The sequence below is a fragment of the Bos javanicus genome, chromosome 16, assembly GCF_032452875.1.
Source record: "Bos javanicus breed banteng chromosome 16, ARS-OSU_banteng_1.0, whole genome shotgun sequence".
NCBI classification, from domain to species: domain Eukaryota; kingdom Metazoa; phylum Chordata; class Mammalia; order Artiodactyla; family Bovidae; genus Bos; species Bos javanicus.
Window position 1 is genome coordinate 76673497 of NC_083883.1, and position 11022 is coordinate 76684518.

Below are 11022 nucleotides of genomic sequence, written 5' to 3' on the forward strand. Positions count from 1 at the left end.
GAAGCAACAGTTAGAACTGGACATGGAACAACAGACTGGTTCCAAATAGGAAAAGGAGTACGTCAAGGCTGTATATTGTCACTCTGTTTATTTAACTTATATTCAGAGTACATCATGAGAAATGCTGGACTGGAAGAAACACAAGCTGGAATCAAGATTGCCGGGAGAAATATCAATAACCTCAGATATGCAGATGACACCACCCTTATGGCAGAAAGTGAAGAGGAACTCAAAAGCCTCTTGATGAAAGTGAAAGTGGAGAGTGAAAAAGTTGGCTTAAAGCTCAACATTCAGAAAACGAAGATCATGGCATCCGGTCCCATCACTTCATGGCAAATAGATGGGGAAACAGTGGAAACAGTGTCAGACTTTATTTTGGGGGGCTCCAAAATCACTACAGATGGTGACTGCAGCCATGAAATTAAAAGACACTTACTCCTTGGAAGGAAAGTTATGACCAACCTAGATAGCATATTCAAAAGCAGAGACATTACTTTGCCAACAAAGGTTCGTCTAGTCAAGGCTATGGTTTTTCCAGTGGTCATGTATGGATGTGAGAGTTGGACTGTGAAGAAGGCTGAGCACCGAAGAATTGATGCTTTTGAACTGTGGTGTTGGAGAAGACTCTTGAGAGTCCCTTGGACTGCAAGGAGATCCAACCAGTCCATTCTGAAGGAGATCAGGCCTGGGATTTCTTTGGAAGGAATGATGCTAAAGCTGAAACTCCAGTACTTTGGCCACCTCATGCGAAGAGTTGACTCATTGGAAAAGACTCTGATGCTGGGAGGGATTGGGGGCAGGAGGAGAAGGGGACGACAGAGGATGAGATGGCTGGATGGCATCACTGACTTGATGGACGTGGGTCTGAGTGAACTCCGGGAGTTGGTGATGGACAGGGAGGCCTGGTGTGCTGCGATTCATGGGGTCGCAAAGAGTGGGACACGACTGAGCGACTGATCTGATCTGAACCTGTTCACAAAACCGAAAAGCGAATTCCGAACCTAAGCCCCGGCCCTCAGAGGCCTCGGAGACCCCGCTGCCCTCGCTGCCTCCTCAAGGAAAGCAACGCGCCAAGTTTAAATAAGGCGCCGTCTCCTCATTGGCTGGCGCTGCTGCTGGTTGATTGGCTTCGCGCGAAGGTGGGCGGTACCGGGCGTGCCCATTGGTGGAGGCGGGAATTTTAAACTGGGCGATGCCCCTGCGCCATTAGCTCCTCCTTGCAGTTTGAGAGTCTCTTGGCCTGGCTATCTTCCTGGGACTCGGCGATTCGAGAAGGGGCGAATTCTCTCTAGATCCCTGCAGCTCCTCGAGGGGACGCGGTGCCTTCCTTCGGAGGCCGCTCGGAGCATCCCGGCGGACCCGGAGGCCTCGGTGGCGACCTGGCACCCAGGTGGGGGGCGGGGCGCTGCTGCTGGGAGAGAAGCCCGCCAGAGCCAAGGCCGCGGGCCGGGCAGAGAGGTCCCAGGGCAAAGAAGGCGGCGTCCCGGCCCGCCCTGTCCCTCAGCCACTTCACGGAGCACTTGAGCATCCTGTTTGCACGTGTGCTCTTCTTCTGGATTAGTCAATTAAACTTTCAGCTCCCTGGTGGCTTCGACAGTAAAGTGAAGTGAAAGTCGCTCAGTCCTGATCGACTCTTTGCGACCCCATGGACTCTCCAGGCCAGAATACTGGAGTGGGTAGCCTTTCCCTTCTGCAGGGGATCTTCCCAACCCAGGGATCGAACCCAGGTCTCCCACATTGCAGGCAGATTCTTTACCAGCTGAGCCACCAGGGAAGCTCAAGAATGCTGGAGCCTTTCCCTTCTCCAGGGGGTCTCCTGCATTGCAGGATGATTCTTTACCAACTAAGCTATCAGGGAAGCTCCAGACAGTAAAGAATCTGCCTGCAAGGCTAGAGACAGGAGTTCCATCCTTGGCGGGAAGGTGGGAAGGAGCAATCTCTGGAGGTGGGAAAGATCCTCTAGGGAAGTAAATGGCAGCCCACTCCAGTATTCTTGCCTGAAGAATCCCATGGACAGAAGAGCCTGGCTGGCTACAGTCCATGAGGTCACAGAGTTGGGACACAACTGAGTGACTAGCACTTTTACTTAAGGAAGAAAAGAATAGTACTACATTTTGTCATGCCTTAAAAAAGGAAATAGACAAACTAAAACACCTTTGCAGCCCCCAAATATACATCTAAGTAATGTTTATAATTCAAATCTGCTAAATTACGTGTCCCCAATCTTTTGAAAGATTTTCATTTTAATGAGAAAGTCATAACTGAAACTTCCTTTGACTCCATAGATAATGGCCAAATTAAAGAGAAAAGTTAACTCATTCTTACTCCAAACTATTCTTCAGCTTTGAACATCATACAAAGTCAAGGACATTTTCTAAGTCCAGATTTTTTTTTTTGGTGGGGGAGGAGGTGTGTGTGAATAATAGCTGTGCAGCTACTAATCAGAATTAGTGGAGAGTCTTTCACAAGACATATTTGTAAAAAAATATTCAAAGACTGTGTTTGGAATCAAAATGTGTGCATGAGATTCACTGGACAATTGTAAGTCCTGATTCTTTCATAAATGATAATTACAGGCTAAATTAGGATCTAGAATCAGGGTAAATTAATCCAGTTCTATCCCCAAGTCAATGTGTAAAAGATACCATGGCATGTGTATATGTATATCTCAGCAAATATGTAAATTGTCACCATCATCAAATGGAAGTTCTTTGATTTGAACTCACAATCTTCTCAAGATGAGACAATGAAGTTTTACCTTGATTCCTGAATTTCAGGGTTCAAAATCTCCAAAAGCTACTTTTGGAAAACTCAAATAAACAGTACCAGAACTAAAGTTTCTGCAGTTCAGGATATCTCCAATCATGGCCGTAATAAACAACTTAAGTGCTGGCTGCATGAAATGACCTAAGATACAGGACTCTGACAGTGCCTGAGACAAAATATTCAACTATGAGCCATCACCGTCATTTTTCATATTGTTGAATTCCTTTCTTCCTCTTCCAACCTCTTTTTCGTCTTGCTTTTCTTGTCTGTGTTCTTGGCTCCAGGCACCACCGTGCAGTTCGTTCAGAGGCCCCGTTCCTGGTGCGTCGTGTCCACTGCAGGGTCAGCCCAGGGGCACTCCTGCCAGGAGGCTGTCTGCCTTCCAGGTGACTCAACTTTCCCTCCCCTGTACTGGACCCAGAACGTCCTGAGAGAAGAAAATCAGTGTTTTATAAAAATTCAAATTGCATTTCAAAATTTAATTTTAACAAATCATATTCTTTAAGGCCTTACCTTTTTAATTTATAAAGCCAGGGAAGCAGAGAGACCAGATAGGAGGCTGTCTCCTTAGTCTGAGTTGTGTGTGTGTGTGTGTGTGTGAGATGTGCTCACTCTTGTCTGACTCTTTGCCATACCATGGACTGTAGACCACCAGACTCCTTTGTCTGTGAAATTTTCCAGGGAACCATGGTTGCCATTTCCTCCTCTAGGGGATCTTCCCGACTCAGGGATGGAACCCGAGTCTCTTGAGTCTCCTGTATTGGCAGTCAAATCCTTTGCCAGTGTAACACCTGGGAAACCCTAGTCTGGATTAGAGGTGACCACGTTTGACTATTTTGACCACAGCAGTGGAGGGTGTGAAGAGTGGTTAGACTTGAGATGCAGTTTGCAGGTGTATCTCGAGTATGTTAGTCACTCAGTTGTAACAGACTCTTTGTGGCCACATGGTCTGTAGCCTGCCAGGCTCCTCTGTCCATGAAATTCTTCAGGAAAGAATACTGGAGTTGGTAGCCTTTCCCTTCTCCATGGGAATTCCCGACCCAGGGATTGAACCCAGGTCTCCTGCATTGGCAGGCAGATTCTTTACCACTGAGCCACCAGGGAATCCCAGAATAAAGATTACACTATATTAAAGAAAAACTATGAATGTATTATTTCCAATATACTTCTGTGTTGGGTGAGTTTATTACTGGTGAAGTTAGGTGAATTTCAAATTCACTATCTTGTTACCTGTAATTAACCCAAAATTTCAGTAGATGCCATGATGACACTAGAGTGACATTATTAATTTAGTTTTAAATATATACATACATAATGTTACAACCTATGATTTTTGCAAATAAAACCCATACTTTTACATTCTTCGAAATTTTTATCTATGCATTCCTAATTGAGGTCAAGTGGGCCTTAGGAAGCATCACTATGAACAAAGCTAGTGGAGGTGATGGAATTCCAGTTGAGCTATTTCAAATCCTGAAAGATGATGCTGTTAAAGTTCTGCCCTCAATATGCCAGCAAATTTGGAAAACACAGCACTAGCCACAGGACTGGAAAAGGTCAGTTTTCATCCCAATCCCAAAGAAAGGCAATGCCAAAGAATGCTCAAACTACTGCACAGTTGCACTCATCTCACACACTAGCAAAGTAAAGCTCAAAATTCCCCAGGCCAACCTTCAACAGTTCATGAACCATGAAATTCCAGATGTTCAAGCTGGATTTAGAAAAGGCAGAGAACCAGAGATCAAATTGCCAACATCCACTGGATCATGGAAAAAGCAAGAGAGTTCCAGAAAAACATCTATTTCTGCCTTTTTTACTACACCAAATCTTTTGGCTGTGTGGATCACAACAAACTGTGGAAAATTCTTCAAGAGATGGGAATACCAGACCACCTTATCTGCCTCTTGAGAAATCTGTATGCAGGTCAAGAAGCAACAGTTAGAACTGAACATGGAACAACGGACTGATTAAAAATTGGGAAAGGAGTACATCAAGGCTGTATATTGTCACCCTGCTTATTTAACTTATATGCAGAGTACATCATGTGAAATGCTGGGCTGGATGAAGCACAGCTGGAATCAAGATTGCTGGGAGGAATATCAAGAACCTCAGATATGCAGATGACACCACCCTTATGGCAGAAATTGAAGAGGAACTAAAGAGCCTCTCAATGAGAGTGAAAGAAGAGAGTGAAAAGGCTGGCTTAAAACTCAACATTCAAAAAACAAAGATCATGGCATCTGGTCCCATCACTTCATGGCAAATAGATGGGGAAACAATGGAAACAGTGACAGACTTTATTTTTGGGGGCTCCAAAATCACTGCAGATGGTGACTGCAGCCATGGAATTAAAAGACGCTTACTCCTTAGAAGAAAAGCTATGACCAACGTAGACAGCATATTAAAAAGCAGAGACATTATTATTTTGCCAACAAAGATCCGTCTAGTCAAAGCTATGGTTTTTCCAGTAGTAATGTTTGGATGTGAGAGATGGACCATAAAGAAACATGTATGGCAAAATCAATACAATATTGTAAAGTAATTCAGTTCAGTTCAGTTCAGTCACTCAGTCGTGTCCCACTCAATGCGACACCATGAATCGCAGCACGCCAGGCCTCCCTGTCCATCACCAACTCCCGGAGTTCACTCAGACCCACGTCCATCAAGTCAGTGATGCCATCCAGCCATCTCATCCTCTGTCGTCCCCTTCTCCTCCTGCCCCCAATCCCTCCCAGCATCAGAGTCTTTTCCAATGAGTCAACTCTTCGCATGAGGTGGCCAAAGTACTGGCGTTTCAGCTTTAGCATCATTCCTTCCAAAGAAATCCCAGGCCTGATCTCCTTCAGAATGGACTGGTTGGATCTCCTTGCAGTCCAAGGGACTCTCAAGAGTCTTCTCCAACACCACAGTTCAAAAGCATCAATTCTTCGGTGCTCAGCCTTCTTCACAGTCCAACTCTCACATCCATACATGACCACTGGAAAAACCATAGCCTTGACTAGACGAACCTTTGTTGGCAAAGTAATGTCTCTGCTTTTGAATATGCTATCTAGGTTGGTCATAACTTTCCTTCTAAGGAGTAAGCGTCTTTTAATTTCATGGCTGCAGTCACCATCTGTAGTGATTTTGGAGCCCCAAAAAATAAAGTCTGACACTGTTTCCCCATCTATTTGCCATGAAGTGATGGGACCGGATGCCATGATCTTCGTTTTCTGAATGTTGAGCTTTCAGCCAACTTTTTCACTCTCCACTTTCACTTTCATCAAGAGGCTTTTGAGTTCCTCTTCACTTTCTGCCATAAGGGTGGTGTCATCTGCATATCTGAGGTTATTGATATTTCTCCCGGCAATCTTGATTCCAGCTTGTGTTTCTTCCAGTCCAGCATTTCTCATGATGTACTCTGCATATAAGTTAAATAAGCAGGGTGACAATATACAGCCTTGATGTACTCCTTTTCCTATTTGGAACCAGTCTGTTGTTCCATGTCCAGTTCTAACTGTTGCTTCCTGACCTACATACAAATTTCTCAAGAGGCAGGTCAGGTGGTCTGGTATTCCGATCTCTTTCAGAATTTTCCACAGTTTATTGTGATCCACACAGTCAAAGGCTTTGGCATAGTCAATAAAGCAGAAATAGATGTTTTTCTGGAACTCTCTTGCTTTTTCCATGATCCAGTGGATGTTGGCAATTTGATCTCTGGTTCCTCTGCCTTTTCTAAAACCAGCTTGAACATCTGGAAGTTCACGGTTCAAATATTGCTGAAGCCTGGCTTGGAGAATTTTGAGCATTACTTTACTAGCATGTGAGATGAGTGCAATTGTGCGGTAGTTTGAGCATTCTTTGGCATTGCCTTTCTTTGCGATTGGGATGAAAACTGACCTTTTCCAGTCCTGTGGCCACTGCTGAGTTTTCCAAATTTGCTGGCATATTGAGTGCAGCACTTTCACAGCATCATCTTTCAGGATTTGGAATAGCTCCACTGGAATTCTATCACCTCCACTACAGCTTTGTTCGTAGTGATGCTTTCTAAGGCCCACTTGACTTCACATTCCAGGATGTCTGGCTCTAGGTCAGTGATCACACCATCCTGATTATCTGGGTCATGAAGATCTTTTTTGTACAGTTCTTCTGTGTATTCTTGCCATCTCTTCTTAATATCTTCTGCTTCTGTTAGGTCCATACCATTTCTGTCCTTTATCGAGCCCACCTTTGCATGAAATGTTCCCTTGGTATCTCTAATTTTCTTGAAGTAATTAGCCTCTAATTAAAATAAATTTTTAAAAAAATCCTAAAATCACACACACCAAAAAAGAAAGCTGAGTACCAAAGAATTGATGCTTTTGACTGTGGTGTTGGAGAAGACTCTTGAGAGTCCATTGGACTGCAAGGAGATCCAACCAGTCCATCCTAAAGGAAATTAGTCCTGAATATTCATTGGAGGAACTGATGCTGAAGCTGAAACACCAATACTTTGATCACCTGATGAGAAGAACTGACTATTGGAAAAGACCCTTATGCTGGGAAAGATCGAAGGCAGGAGGAGAAGGGGACGACAGAGGATGAGATGGTTGGATGGCATCACCAACTCGATGGAAATGAGTTTGAGCAAACTCTGGGGTTTGGTGATGGACAGGGAAATCTGACATGCTGCAGTCCGTGGGGTCGCAGAGTCCAACATGACTGTGCGACAGAACTGAACTGAACACAGTTTATTATCCATACTGTTTTTTGACTTTATGCTTGAAAGCAAGAAACTGACATTGTGCATTCTGTACTGAAAATTATTGAACTTTTCTCAGTAGGCAAGGGATTTGTTTTGAAGTTTTATTGTCTGTATAACATCCAATTTTTGTTTATAACAATTAAAGACTAAGACATTTAAGAATCTTTACTGATTAAGAAAATACTGCCTTTTGGGTAGCTTGTTGCTAGTAGCTAGGCTTGCTAACAGGCTTTATTTTAATTTTTATATTGTTCACTCAGTCAAGAAAGAATGATAATCTACTGTAGTTCTGCTTTCAATGAAGAGGGAGAACTCCGATGAAAGTACTTTACTTATGACTTCTTAATCAGAGGTAAAAATAGTGCAGATAAGTATTTATTTACAATTTTTATTTGATCGTATATGTATTTGTTGCTATGTGTAAAATATTTTGGCCTACGTAAAGGAAGAAAGAAATAGTCCAAAAACTTGCTTATTTCTAGGAATACTTATGGGGGCCTATCTAAAATAGTGCTTCTTCATCTCACATAAAGTATGGACCCTTTTTTTTCCCTCCAATTTTGCAAAAGCCTACTTCAGAAACAAGTCTTAGAGGGTAGAGTTTTATTCTATGAATAACATTCTACCATTGCTACAGATAACTTTTATATTTGGTATACTTGTGGTTTATTTTCAATTACCCGAATGAGGAGGCATAAGAGACATGGGTTTGAGCCCTGGATGGGAGAGATCCTCTGGAGGAGGGTATGGCAACTCACTCCAGTATTCTTGCCTGGAAAATCCCGTGGATAGATTCTGTAGTCTATGGTGTCGCAAAGAGTTGGACATGACTGAAGCCACTCAGCACCCACACACACGCACCTAAATGAGAACAAAACAGAATTTGATCTAACATTTGCCTTTCCTTTGCCAAAGCATCATTAAGCTTCAACCTGCCGAGCATCGTAGGCATATTAGAAACAGGCTCTTCCTGTTGTCAGTAGTCGTGACTGATCCTTAGTGAGGTACGTTCAAAGAATAGTCCAGTGACTTTTATGTTATGTTCAGTTCAGTCAGTTCAAGTTCAGGCACCCAGTCATGTCCGACTCTTTGCGACCCTATGGACTGCAGCATGCCAGGCCTCCCTGTCCATCACCAACTCCTGGAGTTCACCCAAACTCATGTCCATCGAGTCGGTGATGCCATCCAGCCATCTCATCCTCTGTCGTCCCCTTCTCCTCCTGCCCCCAATTCCCCCCAGCATCAGGGTCTTTTCCAATGAGTCAACTCTTCTTATGAGGTGGCCAAAGTTAGCAATGTTATTAAAGACATAGGTTACTCAGTGTCTCCCCCTACTGTTACTTTCTCTGAGACTCTCTCTGCTCCATGGCCACTTTCCTACAAGCCCTCTCAATGCCACGTGTGTCCTCTCTGCTCTAAAGTAGGTGATGACCTCCTGGACAGGCAGCAGCCCTCTGCTTCCCTCACATGCAGGCGGCTTTTGAGTGAAAACCCACCATGATTCGTAGCCTTGCTGTCAGCATGCAGATGTTCGCTCTTCAACAACCTCCATCCTCCACATTTCGAGATGCTCTTTCGTTCAGGGTTTGAGGTACACAATATTTGCCTTGCCCAAGACTCAGAATGTACACCTAAAATTTCTACATTTCTTTGTAAATTTCAAGTCAAAAAATAATCTGCAAAACTGCTGAGTAGAATTAAGGATATATTTGCTTTATTTTTTAGAGGAGCACACACAAATACCATTTACTTTTCAATGTGTCAAAAAAGGACAGGCGGATAGATGAATAAAGACATGATTTTATAAGTATAATAAAATGTTGATGGTAGAATCTAGTGGGGAATGTTATCTTTGAAACTGTTCAAATTAAAAAATAATCAAAATAAGCAGAGGCCATCTTTATACCTTAATTGGAAGTCACTTAGATGTACAGGAAGAGTAGAATGGGTAGGTAATCCGTGTCACATTAGCAAAGTGGAAAACTACTCAGGGAAGGAGTAATTCACTATAGCCCCAGACCAGGGTGAATCTCACAAGCACAGTGTTAAATGAAAGAAGCCAGATATTAAAAAAAATACTCTGGGATTTCAAAATGTAGGATAAAACCGGGCTTCTCAGGTGGTGCAATTGATTAAGAATCTGCCTGCTCAACACAGGAGACACAAGAGTTGAGGGTGCGATCCTTGGGTTGGGAAGATTCCCTGGAGCAGGAAATGGCAACCCGTTTCCAATATTCTTGCCTGGAAAATCCCCTGGACAGATGGGCCTGGCAGGCTACAGTCCATGGAGTTGCAAAGAGTCAGACATGACTGAGCACGTATGCACTACAGCCATCACAAAATAAAACCAGGCAAAACTGACCTATGCTGTTAGAAGTCAAAATTGCGCTTATCCTGGGAGTGGACCTTGGCAGTGACCTGGGGTGGGAGGGAATCAGAGAGGTGGTGCATCCTGTCTCTTGTTCTGGGTGCAGGTTCACAGGTATGTTCAGCTAGTGAGACTCTGTTGATCTGTGTAGAAATGGTTCATGCACTTTCCTATTGTATTTTAAATAAATTTCCAAAATTGAAATAATAGGACTTCCCACCTCACAGTATTATTTTGTAGTTTAAACTAAAGCCCTTTAGAATGTAAACTCCATGAGGGCAGTCATGAGAATCTGTTTTTTTTTTTTTTTTTTACTGTTATTGCTGACTTTAAAAAACGCACGATGTGGGGGTTGTGAGTTCAGTTTTACTGGGGCAAAATGAGGACTAGAGCCCAGGAGACAGCATCTCAGACAGTTCCAAGAAGCTGCTTCGAGCAGGTAGCAAGGAAGGTGAGTATATATGTGACTTTTGGTGAAGGGAGAGTACATGCAATCAAGCCTTAATTTTTTGCAGAAGGTTTCTGCTAGTCACGAAGAGTAGATGTCATCATGCAGGATCTCAGTGTACTCCTGGATATGAGGAGCTATACTATTTGGGCTCATAAAATCAGCTCCTGAAAATATCTATCTGACGACATGTTCTGCCAGTTTTCCAGAGCACAGAGTGCCTCATGTCTGCTCTCCACCCTGAGCTCCCTCCCAGGGGTGTTGCAAGTCAGCCCCTGCAGCAGCACAGGATTTAATCCTCGTGGAGGTAGAGGGCAAATGCCAAGGGCCAAATGGCAAGTGCCAATTTGGAGCTGACACTACAAACGCAGGACTAAAGAAGTCCTGGCATACACCGCACTCTCAAAGCACTTCTCAAAATTCAGCACACTGCTTGTCTCATCACCTGCCACAGGATACAAACTCTCTCAACATGAGACTTTGCAAGCAATAATAATAGTCTATCGCCACTCAAAACAAGGCCACTTTTCGCTTTAGCAGCTGTGCTGCTGCTGCTAAGTCCCTTCAGTCGTGTCCACACTATTTTCATATCGAGGATTCATTAACTCACAGACCTAAGTTCAACCCATCAATTGATCAATGGTGGTGAAGAAATCAATGGCGACCGGTGAACTTTACTCCATGGACTTACAATGGGAAGTTAAAGTTGAAAACTTA

General features: G+C 43.6%; 1 long non-coding RNA gene across 1 annotated transcript; it reads left to right on the top strand.

Annotated features, from left to right (window-relative positions):
- Positions 1-1170: 1170 nt before the first annotated feature.
- On the top strand, positions 1171-9447 carry LOC133227435 (uncharacterized). Its single transcript, XR_009729820.1, has 3 exons — positions 1171-1390; positions 7750-7841; positions 8911-9447. It is a non-coding gene; the product is annotated as an uncharacterized LOC133227435 (long non-coding RNA).
- The last annotated feature ends 1575 nt before the right edge of the window (positions 9448-11022 follow it).